Source organism: Hippopotamus amphibius, chromosome 16, assembly GCF_030028045.1.
Source record: "Hippopotamus amphibius kiboko isolate mHipAmp2 chromosome 16, mHipAmp2.hap2, whole genome shotgun sequence".
NCBI lineage: Eukaryota > Metazoa > Chordata > Mammalia > Artiodactyla > Hippopotamidae > Hippopotamus > Hippopotamus amphibius.
In genome coordinates this window covers 26,419,320-26,441,669 of record NC_080201.1, presented here as the reverse complement: position 1 = coordinate 26,441,669, position 22,350 = coordinate 26,419,320, and the positions used below count along the sequence as shown (strand labels likewise).

At 41.7% G+C, this 22,350-nt stretch overlaps 2 pseudogenes; one reads left to right on the top strand and one right to left on the bottom strand.

Moving 5' to 3' along the window:
- Positions 1-4,515: 4,515 nt before the first annotated feature.
- On the bottom strand, positions 4,516-4,639 carry LOC130839474 (small nucleolar RNA SNORA70; annotated as a pseudogene).
- Positions 4,640-5,906: 1,267 nt separating this feature from the next.
- Positions 5,907-20,584, top strand: LOC130838046 (60S ribosomal protein L12-like; annotated as a pseudogene).
- The last annotated feature ends 1,766 nt before the right edge of the window (positions 20,585-22,350 follow it).

Genomic DNA, 22,350 nt, shown 5'->3' with positions numbered 1-22,350 from the left:
CAGTCCCTCCCACTAACTCTTAGAAAACACTCATCTGTTTTCTGTCCCTATAATTTATAAGAATATTAAATAAATGGAATCATATCGTGTTTAACATTCTGATTCTGGCTTCTTTCATTTAGCGCAATGTATAACATGCATGTTATTGCCTGTATTATTGGTTCTTTTTTTTAACTGCTGAGTAGTATGTTATTGTGTGGAATATTTGAGTTTGTTTATCCATTCCCCAGTTGAGGGACGTTTGGATTGTTTCCAGTTTTTGGCAAAGATGATGAAAACTGCTGTAAATATTTACGTACAGAATTTTGTATGAAAATACGTTTTCATTTCACTTTGGTAAATACCTATAAGTGGAATTGCTGTGTTGTTTGAAAGTGTATATTTTAACTTTATAAGAAATTGCTGAACTGGTTTTTCCAAAGGGATGGTACCATTTTGCATTTCCACCAGCAAGGTATGAGAGTTCTAGTTCCTATTCATTCTTACCAGTTCTTGGTATTATTAGTTTTTTTTTTTCTTTTTTAGCCATTCTAATATGTGTATAATAGTATCTCATTATGGTTTTGATCTGCATCTACTTAATGATCAATACTATTAAGAATCTTTTTACATGATTTTTGTTTGTCTGTGTGTTTTCTTTGGTGAAGTCTCTGCTTAAATGTTTGCCCATTTCTTTTCTTTTTTTTTGGCTGTACCATGCAGCTCATGGAGTCTTAGTTATCTTAGTTCCCCGACGAGGGATAGAACCCAAGCCCCCTGCAGTGGAAGTGCGGAGTCCTAACCATTGGACAGCCAGGGAGTACCCTTGCCCATTTCTTTTATGGTGTTTGTTTTCTTATTACATTTTGAGAGTTCTTTACATATTCTGAATACAAGTTCTCTGCCAGATATGTGATTTGAAAATATTCTCTTCCAGTCTATGGCTTGTTTTTTCATTCCCTTAAGATTGCTGAAGAGCAGGAGTTCTTTTCTTTTTTTTTAAATTTATTTATTTATTTTATTTATTTATTGGCTGCATTGGGTCTTCGTTGCTGCACATGGGCTTTCTCTAGTTGCTGCGAGTGGGGGCTACTCTTCATTGTGGTGCGCAGGCTCCTCATTGTAGTGGCTTCTCTTGTTGTGGAGCACAGGCCCTAGGCACGTGGGCTTCAATAGTTGTGGCACATGGGCTCAGTAGTTGTGGCTCACGGGCTCTAGAGCACAGGCTCAATAGTTGTGGTGTACGGGCTTAGTTGCTCCGTGGCATGTGGAATCTTCCCAGGGCAGGGCTCGAACTGGTGTCCCCTGCATTGGCAGGCGGACTCTTTACCACTGCGCCACCTAGGAAGTCCAGAGCAGGAGTTCTTAATTTTGATGGAGTACAGTGCATATTTTTATTTTCTTTTATGGATAGTGCATTTGGTATTGTATCTAAGAAGTCTTTGCCTAACCCTAGGTCACAAAGATTTTCTCCTATGTGTTCTATACATTTTATATGTTTTACATTTTATATTTAGGTCTGTGATCCAATTTGAATTAATTTTTGTATAGGGAGTGATGTGTGGATTTAGGTTTTTTTTTTTTTTTTGTATTGATACCCACTTTTTCCAGCACCAGTTGTTGGACAGGCTATGATTTCTTCATTGATTTGCCTTTGTACCTTTGTCTGAAATCAGTTTACGTATAAGCAAGGTCTATTTCTGGATTCTCCATTCTTTTCCATTGATCTGAATATCTGTTCTTTCTCTTCAATATCGTATTGCCTTGACTGTTTTATCTTTATAGTAGATCTTGAATTTAGGTAGTATTAGTCCTCCTTTGTTCTTATTTTTCAAAATTATTTTGGCTATTGTGATGCCTTTGTAATTGAATGTAATTTAAAAAATCAGCTTATCCTTTCTCTAGTTGTGGCAAGCAGGGCTACTCTTTGTTGCAGTGTGTGGGCTTCTCACTGCAGTGGCCTCTCTTGTTGTGGAGTACGGGCTGTAGGCATGTGGGCTTCAGTAGTTGTGGCACATGGGCTCAATATTTGTGGCTTGTGGGCTCTAGAGCACAGGCTCAGTAGTTATGGCACACGGGCTTAGTTGCTCCGCTGTGTGTGGGATCTTCCCGGCCCAGGGATCAAACCTGTGTCCCCTGCATTGGCAGGCGGATTCTCAACCACTGCGCCATCAGGGAAGTCCCTGCGTTATTTTTTTAGATTCCACATGTAAGTGATATCATATAGTGTTTTTTTCTCTCACTTATTTCACTAAACGTAATATTCTCTAGGCCCATCCACCTTACTGCAAGTGGCAACATTTCATTCCTTACTTATGTCTGAGTAATATTCCATTGTATGTATTAGCTGCCTTTTAATATTTTCTCTGTCTCTTTCTTTTTCAGAAGTTTGGGCATGGTATAATAGGTTTGCTTTGTTTGATATTTATCCTGCCAAACCACAGGTGTCTGTCATTAATTTGGAATATTGTTCACTATTGTTTGTTTTCCTGCCTCATTTCTCTCTCTCTTCTCCTGGAAGAGAAAGGGGATCTTTTTCTGGGAGTCCAGTTACATGTATATTATACCACTTGATATTGTCCCACAGCTCATGGGTCCTCTGGGACCCATGGGTGCTCATGGGTCTTATTTTTCTCTTTGTGTTTCAGTTTGAGTAATTTCTATTGACCTGCATTCAAATTCACTGACTTTTTCCTTCAGTTATGTCAAGTTTAGTGATTAGTCAGTTGAAGGCATTGTTTATCTCTGTTACAGTGATCTTCATTTCTAGAATTTCCATTTTTTTTTTTTGCTGAAATCACTCATCTGATCTTACATGCCATCTACCTTTTCCACTATAGCCATTAACATATCAATCATAATTATTTAGAATTTTCTGTTAGTTTCAACATCTGTGTCATATATGAGTCTGATACTATTGCTTACTTTGTCTCTTGACAGTTACTTTTTTTCCCTGATCTCTTTTGTATGCCCAGTAGTTTTTGATTGAAAGCAGGTCTTTTTTCTTTTTTTTTTTAGGACTGTAGAAACTTAAGTCAATAGTTTTTTTTATTTGGAAATTGGCATGCCTTCCCTTCTGCTAGACCTTTAGTAAGTGTTTGATTCAGTCTGCTCAGGAGTTGAGTTTGGGATATATTTTTTCTGTGGTTACCCTCTGTCTTAGTTTGCTAGGGCTGCTGTAACAAAGTACCACAAACTGAGTGACTTAAACAACCAATTTCCGTCTCATAGTTCTGGAGGCTATAAGTTGTAAATCAAAGTGTTAACACTTTGGTTTCTTCTTTTTTTTCTTTTTCTTTTAAAAAGAGTTTTATCAAGATATAATTGACATAAACTGCACATATTTAAAGTGTACAATTTGATATTTTTTTCTTATTAGTCATCTATTTTATACATATTAATGTATATATGGCAATCCCAGTCTCCCAATTCATCCCCCCCTTCCCTACTTCCCCCCCTTGGTGTCCATATATTTGTTCTCTACATCTGTGTCTCTATTTCTGCCTTGCAAACCGGTTGATCTATGCCATTTTTCTAGATTCCACATGTATGTGTTAATATACGATATTTGTTTTTCTCTTTCTGACTCACTTCACTCTATGACAGTCTCTAAGTCCATCCATGTCTCTACAAATGTCCCAGTTTCATTCCTTTGTATGGCTGAGTAATATTCCATTGTGTATATGTGCCACATCTTCTTTATCCATCCCTCTGTTGATGGGCATTCAGGTTGCTTCCATGACCTGGCTGTTGTAAATAGTGCTGCAGTGAACATTGGGGTGCATGTGTCCTTTTGAATTATGGTTTTCTCTGGGTATATGCCTAATAGTGGAATTGCTGGGTCATATGGTATTCTATTTTTAGGTTTTTAAGGAAACTCCATACTGTTCTCCATAGTGGCTGTGCCAATTTACATTCTCATGAGTAGGTTTCTTCTGAGGGCTGTGAGGGAAGGTTCTGTTCCAGGCATCTCTCCTTGGCTTGTAGATGGCTATCTTCTCTGTGTGTCTCTTCACATCATCTTCTCTCTATGTGTATCTGTTTCTGTACCCAAATTTCCCCTTTTGTAAGGAGATCGGGCTCAGCCTAAGGGTCTCTTTTTTTTTTTTTTTTTTTTTGACAAGAAAGTAGGATTCGTTAGTGGGCATGAGTAAGGAGGGAAGAGCGCCAAGGCTCTCCTGAGTGCAGGGCCTGCCGTTTGTCCAGAGGGCCACGATTAGAGATGTATCTGATCCCACAGCCATTCAGGATGAGCTGCTTTTCTGCCACCATGTTTTCAAATTCATCCGCGTTAAACTTAGTAAAGCCCCACTTCTTGGAGATGTGGATCCTCTGGCGGCCAGGGAACTTGAACTTGGCCCTGCAGAGGGCCTCAATCCCATGCTCCTTGTTCTGCAGCCTGGTGTAGATGGACACTATGACTTGGCCTATGTGGACCCTGGCGACTGTGCTCTGGGGCTTTCCAAATGCTCTGCATATACCTGTCTGGGGCCTAGATTGGGGACAGCATACTAGTCATGAATGTCCACTGGAAAGGGCTGTCTCCAAAGTCCCTTAGGGCAACAGGCTGCATAGACTGCCACGGAGGCTGCTGTTTGCAACCATTGCACACGGGGTCCCCATGGGGAAAAGAGCACAGTTGGCAACCTAAGGGCCTCATTTTAACTTGGCTAACTCTGCAAAGACCTTACCTCCAAATAAGGTCATATTCTGAGGTCCTGAGGCTTAGAATTCTGACATCTTTTTTTCAGGAAACAATGCGACCTGTAGCATCCTCATTGCGCCACAGGCTTCAGATTCTTCTAGCTTTTCTTTGTATTTAAGGTAAGGACTCATTTGCCAGGGGTTCTTTCTTTCTTTCTTTCTTTCTTTCTTTCTTTCTTTCTTTCTTTCTTTCTTTCTTTTCTCTCTTTCTCTCTTTCTTTCTTTCTGGGTTTTTTCTTAATATGTGTTCCACCATCAGCAATAGGTCTTCACTGTTGCCCCTCTCCAGCAGTAGACTGCTATTAATTATTACTGGAGACTTGTTAGCCTGGTGGTGAGAGCAGAGGAGGGGTCATATTTTCTGTTGCTCTGATTAAACCTTAGTATTAGATAAGCGCTGTGTCCTGGGTCTTGAGGGTGGAGTCTTCTAGGGATCCAACTCCTTCCCCCTCAGCTAGAGGAGATGTCTAATAGCCTATGTCTGGCATGTGTTCCTGCCCCTTCCTTCAGGGATGGATGTTTTTTCTGTCCCCTTCCCCCAGCCGCAATGGATTTACACCTGTGCCCCAGACATGATGAAGCCTAATTCTTCCTCTGTGAAACAGAGGTACGATAATAACAATGGCAGCTCTATAGGGATGTATTATGATAAAATTGTATGATTTAAGTGTAAAGCACCTTAATAATAGTTAATAGATAGTTGCTTATTGTACTTCACTCAATAGTTTTTTCTCCACATCTTCATGTTATGTTCAAGGCTGAGTTCCCACCTTTTACATCTTCATCTAAGTCATTACAAGTGCTGATTGTTATAAGTCCTGAACCCAAAGATACTCATAAATAATTTTCAGAAAAACAATAATTATCTTATTGGGTATCCTTTTCAATTTAAATTCTTTTCAGCATTACATAATTTGAGGTTAACTTTCCAGAGAGCCCTTCATGTTGGCAATTGGGAGAGTTGAGTGCTCCAAGAGAAATGTTTTCTCTGATGGGATATTTGCACAGGGCAGTGAAAATAGGGAAAATCCAAATTACAGTTTAGAATAGAGGTCATAAATGGGAAGGTGAATTGCAAGACTGGAGGCTATTACAGTTAAGGCCCCAACCATAGGCAAAGTAGATAGGTTATGCCTGGTGTTATTTAAAAACAAGTTGTGAACATCCTGAGGATTTCATGGCAAACTGAGGTGAAACGTATGTTCAGGGAGTAATATGGGAGCATGTGGGGAGAAGGGGACGTTCTGATGGTGAAGCGAAGGGTATGATTACCTACACGTGTGCCCTGGCTTAGAAAGTTTGTGCCCCACCATTTCTCCCTCAGGGATTTGAGCAAAAACAAGATGAATGTGAGTTTCACCTCTTCTCAATATGCTACGTGGGTGTATAGAATGGAAGCAGAAAGAAAGTCGCGGAAGGGTATGGTGAGTGTGTAAGGAAGGCTACGCATTTCTGATATCTGTGATACAGAGGTTTAAACAATCTACCTCTGGAATCCCTGGTTCCATTAATCACTTTTTAGGTAATTAATAGGAGCATTGAACCTTTGGTTCACATGTATACAAATCATTAACAGAGCAAAGTACCAGCTGGAGGCAGGTGATTTTTCAACTCCTCCAGAGAATTCTTTGGTGATGAATATTTTTCAAATTTTCAAGCTTCATTTTTACTAAAAAAAGTTTATGGGAAGTGAGTTGCAACAGCCCTGCTTAGATACCTCTGATGTTGTACCCGTGACTTAGTACAGTGTCCCAAGCCATCTATTCCATGGCCTATATGAACCCGCTCATTTTTCAGGCACATTTCAAATCCTATCTGCCTATTTCAGCATTCATTTTTTCCTCTCTACTATGTATCTTGTCTGTTTTCCTTAAATACCAATAGGCTGTGGCCAGGATTGACTAGCCAGCCCAGATCCTTTACCTTTTCTCATATCAGATTCAATTCCCAGGTCACCCTTTGGGAACAGATGTCATTGATCCAAGATTTGAGGCTTCTTTCCTTTGTGAAGTGTTGCTGGTCTTTAGGTTTGAAAGCAAGTGAGCTTCCCTATGGAACACTGGAGTGCTTTGGAAAAAACACATTCCATGGGCTTCTAAAGTTCCATAAATGAAAGCCAGTCTTTGTAAAGGACCTTTCTTTCTGTCCTTGCTTCCTTCCATTCTTCCTCTGTTTTAATCAGCTTTGAGTATCCACTACGTGCTAAATTCAAAAACCATTTGGTTTCAAGAAGTGAATATTCTTCAGGCTTGCTTAAACTGGAACAGAGAAGGGTGGAAGATATCACAAGAATACAAAATCAGGCCCCATAAATGTCTGGAACCAATAGAGTTAAAAGCCAGCGGGAGTTATGGCAGTTTTTCTCCTTTTCCTCCTCTTCCTTTGCTTTTCAAAACATGTGCTAATCTCTGGTCTAAGACTCTATATGGGAAATAAAGTGGCAGGTGATGTGTGTGGGAGGGAACAACTGGCTGTATTCTGAAGGTGTCACTGCTTCCTTGAGATTGAAAAGATCATTTTTTTAGTTCATCCTTTTTCCTGGCTCTGAAGGAGTTCTGTTTACAGGCTTAGATTCCTATCCAGTAGTCCTAGAGACTCCTGAGACTAGGCCAGAGATTTATTATTGTAACAGTTAATTAGCTAATTCAACAAGTGTTTCCTGATTGCCTTCTTTGGGCCAGGTACGATTCCAGGTTCCAGTGACACATGGGTGAGTAAGATGGAGAGCCTACCCCCATGGAGCTAAGCATTAGTAGTAAAACTTGCAGTGATTTAACTTAGAGAGAACTTTTTGCTCAGATTTATGGAGGAAAACAACTCTCCCTTTTCCTGGAAATTCAAACTTTGTTCTTACAAGAGTGATAAAGGTCCTGCTTGATTGTAAAGCAGCCCAGCTGACGGTAGGGCATGTCGTTGGTCAGTTGTACTAAAATAATCTCTCTTGGGTACTCCAAATACTCCTCAATCCAAGGAAACTGAACTCATCATCTACCACTTCCTCTCACCTCTTGTTGCACACTGACACGCAAACACATGCAGGAAAGGGCATTGCAATTCACCCACTTGTCCAAGGTAGAAACAGGAGATATTCTCAGTTTATGCCTGATTTCCACATTTAGTTGATCTTGGTCAGCTAGTCCTTTTAAGAATTTTCTAATACATCATCTCTCACATCTGTTTCCTTTTTTTTTTTTTTTTTTTGGTATGTGGGATCTTAGATCCCCAACTGTTGATGGAATCTTAGATCTGCAACTATTGATGGAATCCACTGTGTCCCTGCCGTGGAAGTGCAGAGTCTTAACCACTGGACCGCCAGGGAAGTCCCCGTTTCCTCTTCTTTACCCCTTCTGGTGTCATCTTCAGACATTCATTATCTCTCACCTAGAGCCCTGCCATAGTTGCCTGACTGACCCTCAGCTTCCAACCCATACTCCTTTCTTCCATTCTCCAAGAGCAGTGTCTGACAAACAGTGGTTATTGTTAAAATTAAAACAAAAAAAAGGGAACTTTGATGCATTAATTCCATTGCCTCAAATGACCCTGCTTTTACTGTCTGAGATGACCGTGTTTTCCGTTTGGCCACCTCTAGACTGTTTTGATGGTGTTAGTATCTATATTCGCCACTGATTGAGAAAAAATTATTTAACATGTTAAATGAATTGTTTTGGTTATTTCCTAACTCGGTGCCTTTGCTTGTGCTGTTCCTGCTGCTAGTAATGCATTTTTCTTTCACAGTTTTTTTTTTCCCATTCTTAAAAAAGATTTGTTTATTTGTTTATTTATTTAATTTTTTTTTTGGCTGCTTTGGGTCTTCATTGCTCTAGTTGTGGCGAGTGGGGGGCCTCCTCTTCCTTGCTGTGCGCGGGCTTCTCTTGTTGTGGAGCATGGGCTCTAGGCACCCAAGCTTCAGTAGTTGTGGCACACGGGCTTAGTTGTTCTGCGGCATGTGGGATCTTCCCGGCCCAGGGATCGAACCCATGTCCCCTGCATTGTCAGGCGGATTCTGAACCACTGCACCACCAGGGAAGCCCCTCTTTCACAGTTTTGTTTATTGAAATTGTACCCACCTTTCGATTCAACTGGATCCATAGAATTCTCCTGAAATCTTTTTGCAGAGGCATTTAGTATTAACTTCTCTGTTAGACCATAGCAATCTTCAGATCATAAATCATATTTTAATTACCTTTGTGTCCTTTTTCAGCTCTTAATACATCAGTTAGCTTATAGTAGGTGCTTAGAATATTTGATAAATGGATGAAAATAGTAGCTAACACTTACTATTGACTTACAAAGTGAAAGTTACTAGGTAGGTGTGGAGTGGGGGTCGCCAAAGAAGAATAAGATGTGGTCTCTAGTGCTGTGTACTCCTCTGTTTGTGTTGTTGCATGTACCTCCAAATAAAACAAAAGTAGTTTTTGTCTTCAAATACATTAAAAATAATATGCCAACTCTGTACCCCTACATGCATGCGTGGGGTGGAGGAGGGAGACAGGTGGATTGTGAAACTTTGCAAGGTGACTACTTCAAGAGGAACAATGCTCATTCAGATGTAAGTTCTGGTCTATTTGTTGCACTTCCCGTGAGACACGGCAAGGCTTTACATATTTGCGTGGTGTGGATTAGGGGTTAGTCGTGGGCAGTATTTATGCAGACGATGAATTTCTAGTACTTCAGATAAGAATGCGTGAATATGGTCTGAGGAGCAAAGCAGAATTGTAGAGTTAAGGTGAGCACAGTGTCTGAAGCACAATTAGGGCTCAATAAATATTTGTTAAGGAGGAAGAAGGAAGAACGGAAACAAGCCAAGGCAACTACCATGTGTCTGAATAAACAGAAGCTACTAAGTAAGAGCAAGACCAGCATGGAGTCAACAGATAGGAACCCATGAGGCAAATGGCATATTACTCTTATAATTATTATTTTATTAACAATACTGTAGCAACTTAATTTCTTTTTCCCCTCCCACCAGGCACCTCACATATATTAACACATTTGTTATTTAGAAGAGCCCTTCATTATAGTTACCTTTAATAATTACTTTATGGGTGAAGAATTTAAGATTCAAAGAGAAAAGAAGTTTGCCGAATCTTACACAGCTAGCAAATGGCAAATGTGGTGCCCTGTGCCCTCCAGAACAAGGCTTCTCTACATCATTCAGGATGAGACTCTTCCTAGATGGCACAGATGCCTGTCATCCCCAGGTCACATCCCCCTAACTCACCCTTTTCAGCTCAGCTGAGGTGGAAAGTTCCTGTTCCTGTCCCCACCCCTCCTCAAGCGTGTGTGCCACGGTTTCTTTCTGGTTTTCTGCCTCAGGAGGTTCCCCCAAATCATGGAAGGATCGTCAAGTTCTCATCATCTCAGCCCAGAGGTGCAAGGGAGCAGTCCCTCACCAGTGGAGAATAAGAGTTGGTTGAAAAATGCACCACATTTCTGCCCTTCAGATGGACAATTATAAGGTGCTTTCCGCATGCTTTCTCAGAAGTTCCCCAGCGTCATTGAGCTCTATTGGATCTGCAAGTAAAGCACTCAATAACCCATCCCTCATTTTCCTCCTTCCCTGTTTTATTCCCACCCTTCCACATCCCTGCTCTGACATCATCTGCACTCAACTTGTTTCAGGCTCTGCTTTCAGAGGAGTCCCAGTCTAGACACTAGTTAATCAGACCTGTATGTCACATCAAGGTCATACAGGGTATCTTAAAGGACCACCAGGTGTCTGAATCTGTAAAGCCACCAGTATCTTGGCTTGAGAATTATACTTTGTATATCAGGGAAAGATGTATTTTTATTTATTTAGTTTAAAGTCTTTATTGAATTTGTTAGAATATTGCTTCTGTTTTATGTTTTGTTTTTTTGGCCCCTGGGCATCTTAGCTCGCCAGCCAGGGATCAAACCCGCACTGCCTGCATTGGAAGGCGAAATCTTATCCACTGGACCACCACGGAAGTCCCAAGATGTGTTTTTAAAAAGCCCACCTTTTTTAAAAAAAAATAAATTTATTTATTTTTGGCTGTGTTGAGTCTTCGTTGCTGCGCACAGGCTTTCTCTAGTTGCAGCGAGCGGGGGTTACTCTTCATTGTGGTGAGCCGGCTCCTCATTGCGGTGGCCTCTCTTGTTGTGGAGTACGGGCTGTAGGCATGTGGGCTTCAGGAGTTGTGGCACATGGGCTCAGTGGTTGTGGCGCACGGGCTTAGTTGCTCTGTGGCATGTGGAATCTTCCTGGGCCAGGGATTGAACCTGTGTTCCCTGCACTGGAAGGCAGATTCTTAACCACTGCACCACCAGGGAAGTCCTCAAGGTGTGTTTTTAAAGGGCCCACCTTTTGATATTTGGGTAGTTAGTGTCACGTGGAGCTTTCTCATGTATGTCCCTGTAATGGGACACATGGGATTGAGTTCTAGGAAGCGGTGCTTATTTCTAGGAAGTGGAGCTTATGTTCTTGAGGGGAGACAGACAACGAAACAGTTATAATAAGATGGGGCAAAGACTGTGATGGGAGAAGTGTGTCAGAGGAGCGCCCTCCCTCGAGGCCCAGAGCAGGTTTTCCAGTGTGAGCTTGGGTGTTTCCAGGCCGAGGTGTGAAGGCAGAGAAGGGTGTGAGGAGGATTTGGGACAGATGGGCCAGGTATGGAGCTCCAGGGAGGCGTGAGCAGACATGGGCGGGGTGTGGGACAGAAGGTGAGCCGGTGTCACAGGGAGCAGAGGCTGGGGAGGCAGGGCCAGGCAGGGGCCCAAGGTCAAGCTTGAGTTGGGACAGGGCTTCATCCTGAGGGCAATGGAGCATTTGGTGTGTTTTGGTCTGTTTCCTTTATAGTGCCCACTGCAGCGTGTGAGATCACTTGTATATGGAATCTAAAAAAATACAACAAACTAGTGAATATAACATGAACGAAGCAGACGGACAGATATAGAGAGCAAACTAGTGGTTACCCGTGGGAAGACCGAAGAGGGGAGGGACAACATAGGGGTAGGGGATTAAGAGGTACAAACTGTTAGGTATAAAGTAAGCTACGAGGATATATGGTACAACATGAGGAATAGGGCCAGTATTTTATAATACCTACAAATGGAGAATAACCTTTAAAAATTGCGAATCACTATATTGTACACCTGTAACATATGATATTGTACAGCAACTATACTTGAATTAACTAACTAGCTAGCTAGGTAGCTAGCCAACCAACCAACTAACTTAACTTAACTTTAACTTTAACTTAACTTAACTTAACTTAAAACTTAACTTAAAACTAACTAACTAACTGCTAAAAAAAAACAAAGAAAAGGGTTACGAGGAAATGAAGGCGGCTGTGTGCGTGGCAGCTTTAAGGCACCGGTGTTGGCTTGCTGAGCGGGTCCTACCCCTCAGCGGACACGAGGGGGCAGCCTCACACCGGGCTCGCAGGGAAGGCCGCCTGTGATCGCGGCGGCTGCTGCTCTCCCCCTCCTTTTGTGCGCAGTAAGGAAAACTCCACAGTTTTGTGTGGAAGCTTTTTTTTTTTTTTTTTTTCTTTATGAAGGACTTGAGGTAGGGACCAGGGTTCGCCCGGCAGCACATCACAGGAAGTGCGCGTCTTCGCGTCTTCACCTCTGAGCGCCTTTTGATTACGGGGAAGAGGCACCAGCTCCAAACACGCTGCCGTCCAAGGACGCCGAGAGTCGCCTCCCTGCCTTTGTGGTCTTCAAGTGCTGTCACAGCACTGCTGTGCGGGAGAGAAAAGAGCACAGAGCTCCTCCTGGAAGGGAGTGGAGCGGACTGCTCCTTTGGAGAAATTCTCCCTTTGACTGGGCGACCTCGTTCAGTCCCGTGACTCCAAGTGGCATCTCTAAGGAAGGTAACTGTCAGTGTGATGCCTCAATGCTAAGCTTCCTCCCAGAATCCCAGATTTGTATATTTGTATATAGACACAGCGGCGTCTACTAGGCATCTCAAATTTGACGGAAAAGAGCTATTGCTCACCACCACATTTGCGTCTTTCCTATGGCCTATCCTCCGCAACCCGGTATCAGCCATCACTATTCAGCCAGTTGCTCAAGCCCCACACCCACCAATGAGGCTCCTCTTTTCTCACCTCCTCCCACAGCGAATCTGTTGACCCTCCCTCCATCTCCACTGGCACCTCTGCTCTTGTCTCTTACTTGGTCACCTGCTGCAACCTTCTTCCTGAGCTTCTTCCTGGACCCTGGACTCTCTACATATATGGCAGGATGATCTTCTACAGAGAATTCCGATCTCTCCTCTGCTTAAAACCCTCTGCTGGAGTCTATTCCACTTGTAATAAAATTCATATGTCCTATCATGGACATGCAAAGTCCTGGGTTATCTACCCATGGCCTGCTGCCCCTGCCTCATCCTATACCCCTCTCCTCACTCTCTTGGTTTTGGATACCTTGGTCTTCTTGGCCTTGGGCTTGGGCGCCAACTTTTCTCTCCTGCTTTTGGGGATTTGTCTCTAGTCTTTACATGGATGGCTTTCTATGTTCTTTGAGTCTCAGCTGAAATGTTACCTCTTAGGGAGAACTCCTCTGGTCCTTCCAACTATAATAGTCACCCAGTCACTCTCATGTCCCTCTGTTTTAATTTTCTGTAAACGCTGATACTAGATGCATTTTCTTGCTGATTTATTTGTTGTTTTATTCCTGTCTTCCTCCACTAGAGTACAAGCTGTATGAGGGGTAGGTCGTGTCTGCTTTGGACACTCAACCTCATCCCGGTGACTAAACAAGGCCCATCGCCTGAAAGGTGCTCAACAAATGCTTGTTGAGTAAAGAAATGATTAAGTGGGTGGAACTGCCACACCTGACCTGGCCGAGGGTAGGCTGCAGGCTTCTTTACTGTTCCCTTCGTGTTTGGTCTTAGGTGAGTCATTTCTTTTCTCTGAGCATCCGTTTCCTCGTCCAGATAATAATATTCCGTGATATGCTTATTCTGATCCCCAGGTGTGCTTCTCACCTAGAAACTCCTGAGTGAAAAACCCACCTGCTGTCTGAGTTTTGAATACCCTTGAAACTGGGAAGAAGCACCGAGACTTAACGATTCCTATCTGTTCATTTTCATGTAAAGAATCAAAACTTGATGTTACCAGGATTTCTGAAGTCTCCTGTGAAGCTGATTCTATGTCATGAGACAGAGACTGAGCTTCCCCTGTCAGGATGGTGGTTCACTGAGCACATGAGCTGGAGGTCGGGCTGCCTTTTCTCTGAGCCTTTGGTTAGGGGTACCTGGTTTGAAATTCTGGACCTGCTATTTCAGAAACAATTTAACCACTGTATATTCACTCTGTCTTATTGTATCTTAGGTTTTATCTAAATGAGGCAACAATTACAGACGCGGACTCTTTAGGATGCTAAAGTGCTATTCATAACTAGCAAGGAAAGGTCACCAAATAAATACTTTGGTGTCTGCTAAGAAGGGAGATTAGTGAAAGCCTTGACTCTGTGTTCGCCCAGATCCTAGGATGTGGGAGTGTCTTTATTCCCTTTCAATTCCTTTGTTGCCCTGGGATTCTGATACGCTACTAAGCTTTAATTTCTTGAAAAATCGTTTCATCAACCCTGTTGACTGTATGCTAAGATTCCTTCCTCCCCCCTCCCCTACATTTGGGTCAGCCTGTACCAAAGGAGAAGGTTATCTGGGCTGTTAAACCTTTGACTTGGTGTCTTTTGAAGAGCGCATTTTGCATTTTGTTATGTCAGGATTGTAATTAGATCCGTTAATTAAGGGAAGAATGAACTTTTCCCAAACTCTGTACCTCTTTGAATTTTTGATAAGTTTGCTTAGGTTGCTGCTGACCTTTGCTAAGGGGTATGCCACTGCTCATTAATTGGCAAATTTTAATGAGGAGAGTTGATGAATGTGCTGGCCTTGACAATAAATAAAGCTGCCTTCCACTCCAGGCCTTACCACCTTTGGCTGCTTCAAAGTGTGTGGCGTTTCTTGACCAGTGACCATTAAACTTGGGACACTTGGCTGACATTCTGTCTTATGAGTGAGCCAGGGAGGGCCTCCTTACCCAGGCACGGATCTGAATGACTCCTTATACATTGTCTTATTTCATTCTGATAATAATCATGTTATACCTGTTTTAGAGAGGGGGAAACCGAGGCACGGGGGGGTAGTAACTTGCATAGGGACAGGTAACTAGTTAATAGTAATGATGCTAACTGATGTTTAATTGAGTTCTGATTGTGTGCTAGGCAGTCTCCCAAGCTCTTAATGTGTGTTGTGCCACTTGATACTCATAACAGCCCTATGAGAGAGGCAGTATTTTTGCCCTGTTTTACAGCAGGATACTGGAGACAGAGAGAGGTAGAGTTATTTGTCCAAAGTCACACAGCTTACAAATGGTAGACTCAGGATTTAAACCTAGGCGGCAGGGTGCCAGAAACAAGACTCACAGCTATACTAAGTGGGTGGCAGGCCAGTTTTCCAGCTAAGGTCTGCTGCATTATAAAGCCTATTCTCTCTCCTCTGCATCCATTTGCCTCATTGATTTAGATACAGTAAAGGTCTGTATGTGTTTCTGTGTTTGAACTTGGATTGTTTTAATTCCACAGGCCTAATTAATTATTCTTGAGTTATGACAGCATCTAGAATATCCTCAGGTGAATCCAGGCATTTAGAGTACAAAGAAAAATAAAATTCAGATTCTCACACACACACATGAAGATTTCTCTCTTCTCCTTTTTAAATATGTCTCCACTGCCCCTCAAAAAACCTAGTGAGCTGTGACACTTCAGAACATAATGAGAGGTACAATATTTAACATATAGAATTGAGTGATGAGGGGACTTCCCTGGCGGTCCAGTGGTCAAGGCTCCATTGCAAGGGGCACAGGTTTGATTCCTGGTCAGGGTACTAAGATCCCACATACCACGTGGTGTGGCCAAAAGAAAAAAAGAAAAAGAAAAAGAAAAAAAAGAATTGAATGATGAAAAATTTACTTACTGATCCAAGTTTGAGATGAAAATTTTGACTTTATAGCTGTACTCACTGTGGCTCCTTGAATTATAGTGAGTGAGAGAGTATCTTCTGTTTGGGGATGTTGGTAGGAAAATAGAATAAGCCTGGGGGAAGTAATAAGTAACTCTTCAGTGCCTCTTTTTTTTTTTTTAATTAATTTATTTATTGGCTGCATTGGGTCTTTGTTGCTGCACCTGGGTTTTCTCTAGTTGCAGTGAGTGGGGCTACTCTTCATTGCAGTGCATGGGCTTCTCGTTGTGGTGGCTTCTCTTGTTTTGGAGCACGGGCTCTAGGTACGCGGGCTTCAGTAGTTGTGGCACGTGGGCTCAATAGTTGTGGCTCCTGGGCTCTAGAGCTCAGGCTCGGTAGTTGTGGCCCATGGGCTTAGTTGCTCCACGGCATGTGGGATCTTCCTGGATCAGGGATCAAACCCATGTCCCCTGCATTGGCAGGCAGATTCTTAACCACTGCGCCACCAGGGAAGTCCCAGTGCCTCTTTTAAAGGTCCTGCAAAATACTAGTACTTTTAGTAATTGTAAAATAGTGCTGACATCCCTTTGCCCCTTGCTTAAGCATTTACAGTCCTTCTGATAATCTACAACCACAGTAACCCTAAAAAACAATGACTAAATATTCAACAGTTTACAATACACACCAGCACTCACAGTTGCCGCAAATATTCCCCAATTTTTGCTAAAAACATCCTCTCTAGCAAAATGTCACTACTTTTAGAATTCCATCTCTGAACATTACCCTAAGTGCTTCTTAGAAATTTTTTTCAAACTGTTGGTGACGATAATTTGACATCACTGGGTAGCTGGTTCATTTGGAGAAATGCTAGTCATGTTTCACCCTCATCATGCTCTATTTTGCCTGCCTTGTAGAGGAGAAACACCGAGGCAGAGAGAAGGTTGGTGTCTTACTCTGGGTATTACTTTGTTAAAGGGTACTGATGTTGAAGCTCAAAATAAACCTATGTATTTGAATACATGCTTTAGGATCTGCTAATATGGTGAAAGCCCGTTTTACCCTTAGAACCATGGACCCAGACTAGAGTATCTGGACAGGGGTTCATTTCACATATCCAGAGGAGGAAAAAATCACACTTTAAGTTAATATCAGAGACAGATCTGGAACTCAGGTGTCTGAGTTTTTGCTTAAAAATATCTCCTGAGCTCAGGGAAAAGGTTATTATAAACTCAGATTGCATGAAACAGTGAAATCAAAACTCTCTTCTACCAGGCATGGCCTTGCTCTTTTTTTTACTGGGTGGGGTAGGGGGGTGGAGGGAAGCGAATGAGTTGGTCATAAAAGTGAGAAAAGAGTGCTGAGATTGTCAAGGGGGGATCTATGAAGGTTTTACAGTGAGGGCAGTAACTGCTTGGAGCCTTGGAAAATGTATTAGATTTCTTTTTCCAGATCTGTGTTTCCTACTCCATCAAAGACCTTTACCCCCTTCTTGCTAAAATGTGAATGAAAAGAGAACAACACATCCTCAAGAATCCAGGGTGTTAAGACTTTCACGGTGTTCTGTTTTCTTCTGAGCTCCTGCTGAAGAGTGAAGAAAGAAGGGCATCTCATTTTCTACAAATCCTGAAAAGAGCAAAGCCATACATGTGTTAGAAATGAAATAAAATAAAAACAAAATCCAGAAAATTCATGAATATCTCATTCCACTTCTGGATACTGAATAAATCAGCAGATTGGTAATATGAGGCGCCACAATGTTTGCAAGGACGTGGACTGTGTTCCCAGGGGTTTTCAAGTTTAAATGCAGGAGGGTCATAAAGTCATGCTGTTATTACAGTTGGAACATGGTGGCCCCATCTTCCAAGATAAGAAACAAAACATTTTATGAGTGCTGAATCGAAAGGAAAGGATCTATTTTTCAAGTACTGAAATAATGCCTATTAAAGTTTATTAAAAACAGAGTTAAAAAGGCTAGGCCTCCCTGTTCATGCTTTCTCCTTCAAATTCCTCTCCAGAAACATCATATAGACCTATGAACCCTTTTTTTTTTTAATCCCAGTCAGCATTTCAACTGAATTAATATAGGTGACACATATGGCATTGTCTCTTGGAAATACATATTGTTTCTTGGAGCCTGGCATTTGGCAAGAGGCCATGTCTTAGTTTGAATTCTCCCCATAGAGTCTCAGATACAAACTTGCTGGTGTAGTTTATTTGGGAAGTGACATTAGGAAGCAGGAATGAGGGAGTGGGAGGAAAGAGGGAACAAAGAAAATCCAGTGCAAGTGTTTATGAGGGCACTGCTCTGGAGAATGGAGTTTCAGTTCTGCTGGGAACCCCTGAGAAAATTACAGAATGCCTCTCAGAATTTTTCATCTGAGGACTTCCCTGGTGGTGCATTGTTTAAGAATCCGCCTGCTGATGAAGGGGACACAGGTTTGAGCCCTGCTCCAGGAAGATCCCACATGCGTTGGAGCAACTAAGCCCGTGCGCCACAACTACTGAAGCCTGCACGCCTAGAGCCCGTGCTCTGCAATAAGAGAAGCCACTGCAATGAGAAGCCTGCACACTGCAACAAAGAGTAGCCCCTATTTGCCACACACGCAGCAATGAAGACCTAAAACAGCCAAAAATAAATTAAAAAATTAAAAAAAAAGGAAACAAACAAAAAAATTTTCATCTGAAAGGAGAGATGCTGGAATAGTCATCAGGTCTCATCCCTATTGGCTGAAGATTGCTGCCATGATCTACCATGAGTCCTGCAGGAAATAGGAACTCAATGTTAAAAATTAATTAGTTGATGGATATTAGATTATTTCTAAGTTTTTGGCTATTAAAAAGAGAGCTGCTATAAACTTGCAAATCTTTATGTGGTCATATACTTTTGTTTCTCTAGGGTAATTGCCTTAGGAGTGGAATGGCTGGGTCATATGATGGGTGAATGTTTAACTTTTTTTTTTTATAAATTTTATTTATTTTTTTTGGCTGTGTTGGGTCTTTGTTGCTGCACACAGGCTTTCTCTAGTTGCAGTGAGTGTGGGCTACTCTTCATTGTGGTGCGCGGGCTCCTCAATGTGGTGGCTTCTCTTGTTGTGAAGCACGGGCTCTAGGCGCATGGGCTTCAGTAGTTGTGGCACATGGGCTCAATAGTTGTGGCTTATGGGCTTAGTTGCTCTGCAGCATGTGGTATCTTCCTGGAGCAGGGATCGAACCTGTGTCCCCTGCCTTGGCAGGCAGATTCTTAACCACTGCGCCACCAGGGAAATCCGAATGTTTAACATTTTAAAATATTGTCAAAGTGTTTTCCAAAGTACTTGTACCATTTTATATGCCCACCAGCAGTGTATGAGAGTTCCACTTGTTCCACATCTCACTAACACTTGACTTTGTCAGTCTAGCTATGCAAATGGGCATGTAGTATAGCTCCCTGTGATTTTATTGGCCATTCCCTAAAAACTAATAATGTTGAACATCTTTTCATATGCTTATTTGTCACCTGTTTATTTTCTTTGGTGAAGCTGTTGATCAAACACCGTGACCATCGCTTTTTTTTAAAGATTTATTTTATTATTTATTTATTTATTTTATTTTTGGCTGCATTGGGTCTTCATTGCTGCGCACGGGCTTTCTGTAGTTATGGCAAGTGGGGGCTGCTCTTTGTTGCAGTACACAAGTTTCTCTTGTTGCGGAGCATGGGCTCTAGGCACACGAGCTTCAGTAGTTGCGGTGCATGGGCTCAGTGGTTGTGGCTCGGACTTTAGAGCGCAGGCTCAGTAATTGTCGCGCAGGGGCTTAGTTGCTCCACGGCATATGGGAGCTTCCCAGCCCAGGGAAGATTGGCAGGCGGATTCTTAACCATTGTGCCACCAGGGAAGCTTGACCGTTGCTTTTTCTTTTTACCCCAATGTGTTTGCGTTCTTCTTATGGAGTTCTTTGTATATCCTGGTTCAAAATTCTTTGCCTGATAGATGTATTGTGAATATTTTATCACAGTCTGTGGCTTGCCTTTCTATTTTCTTAACAGTGTGTTTGGAAGAGCGAAAGTTTTAATTTCGATGAAGTTCAATTTATTGATTTGTTAATAGTTCATGCTTTTGTTGTCCTATATTAGTTATCCCAACTCAAGTCCATTATGATTTTTTCCTATTTTCTTTCAGATGTTTTATAGATTGGCATTTAGGTCTGTGGTCCATTTCAATTTAGTTTTTCTGTATCCTTACAATAAACTCAGAAAAAAGAAACTATTGATACATGCAACAATATGGATGAGTCTCAAAATCATTTATGTTGAATTACATAAGCCAGACCAAAAAAAAGAGTACATACTCTAGGACCTCATTTCGAGAAGATTCTAGAAAATGCAAATATATAATAACAAAAAGCAGCTTCCCTCTTTTATCTCAGAGGAGGCCAAAGGGCAACTTTCTTCAGTCTTTTCTCAACCAGGTTTATCCAACACAAGCTGCCTCCAACATATCGCTCAAGTTCAACCCCAACAAGATCGAAGTTGTGTGTACCTGAGGTGCTTTAGTGGGGAAATTGATTTATCTGCCCTGGCCGTCAAAATCTGTCCCCTGAGTCTGTCTCCATAAAAGCTTGGTGGTGACATCACCAAGGTAACCAGTGACTTGAAGGACCTGAGGATTATTGTGGCCTTGCCCATTTAGAACAGACAGGCCCAGACTGAGGTGGTACTTTCTACTTCTACCCTGGCCATTAAAACCTTCAAAGGGACCACCTAGAGACAGAAAGAATTAGAAAAACATTAAGCACATAGGAAATATCACTGTTGAAGAGATCGTCAACGTTGCCTGACAGATGTGGCACAGATTTTCAGCTGGAAAACTCTCTGGAACCATTCAAGAAATCCTGGGGACTGCCTAGTGTATGGCCGCAGTGTCGGTGGTCGACACTGTCATGACATCACAGATGACATCAACTGGTGCAGTTGAATGCCCAGCTGGTTAGGAACGACTAAAGAAAATATTTCAATAAAGGATCATTTGGAAACCAGTAAAAAATACTCCCCAAACCACACACACGAAAAAAAACCTCACCCCACAAAAACAAGAGCAAACAAACAAAAAACAGATTAGTGGTTGTCTAGGGACAGAGTTGGAGAGTAGGTTACAGACAAGCCTGGGAAACTATTGGGCATTATGGAATTGTTTATTATGTTGACTGTGATGATGGTTACAGGAGTGTATGCATATATCAACACTGGTCAAGTTGTAGCAGTGCAGTTTATTGTATCAATCGTACATTAATAATACCATAAAAATTCGTTCACGAATTGAATGGAAAGAACTCTTCCTCTGAGGAGGCTTATAGTTGCCCCCCAAAACTTCTAAGTCAGAAGCAGGTATTAATTTTCATAAATCACATTTAAATTAGAAGTAACAAGAAAAAGACCATTAAATTTTATCAATCTGCTTTTTCTAGTGTGGTCAGTTGTCCTCAGATAGGGAAGGAGCACAGTGAACACATTTTATGGTTTTGTTGCAAATGTGCTGTTCTTTTTGAAATTGGTGTCTTATCTTTTACATCTGCAATTAGCTGAAGCTGGCAACTTCAAGAATAAATCCTGCACTCAAACATGTTGGCACTTAACCCTGCCCCACTCAAGGGCAGCAGCTAAAGGCCAGATCTTTTCCTTAGAGCAGATGCTTCATTTGGAATTGTCAGAAACACGTGCACCCTGAGGTCAGGTGCAGTCTACACCTGTTCAAAAAGAGGGCCAATCTCTGAAAACTAGGATTTGACCATCCCATAGGAAACAAGTCCCATTTTCTGCTTCTCAGAATGAGCCCACTCTTCAGCTACAAGAAATGCCAGATTCAAATCTAGCTGGATGACTTCAACCATGCCACCTGATCTCTTAGGCCTCAGTTATTTCTAGTCTAAAATATTGGTTTATTGGGTTAGATAATTTTTGATAGTGTTTCCTGTAATGCACTTCTTCTAGAATTGGTTATTAGAAGCCATTTTGTGGCTCACCCTTAACCTACCGAATGCAGCTGTATTTTTGCTCCAAATGTTAAACGTTTAATCAACTCTAGGTGAAACCCAAATGTAATTCATTAAGCAACCTGGTGTTGAGTCAAATGCAACGGACATGAAAAATGCCTTTTCATTAGCGTCCATTGGCTTCGTTGGTTCAAGAATTCCGGCTGATGGAATGAATAGCAAAACTATCCTCTGTTCGAACAAACTGAATGTGTGTGAGTAAAAATAAAATAAAATAAAAGCCAGGAGGCTTTCCAGTGCCTTTTACTAATTGTGATGTATTGATTTTCTATGCTACATTAATGTCTACGAGGCTCTCCTTTGGCTAATCCAAAAGATGAATGAAGTTAATGAAAATTTTTATTTCAAAGCGTGCGTAAATGTAAAGGCTGGAGAAAGGTGCGTGTGCTTGTGTGTGTGCGTGTGTAAGCAGAATATGGAGAAAAAGACACACGATGCAATTTTTATATGGGGGAAATGGTGGACACCACCACCAAAGTAGCTGGTCTTAGTTTTTTCTTTTTGTCCCTTGTCTACAGGTCTTGAACAATTTAACCTCTCAAAAAATAACAACGCTAAACTTAATAATAACTGTATGTTTTAAGTGATAAGGTTTTGGCTTTCCTATATTTCTATCAGTCAGAATTAGAAAAAAACCCAACAGTTTAGATGTGAATTAAGCATATATTCACACTGAAGTTACGAAGCTAAAATCAGCAAAAGGAAGG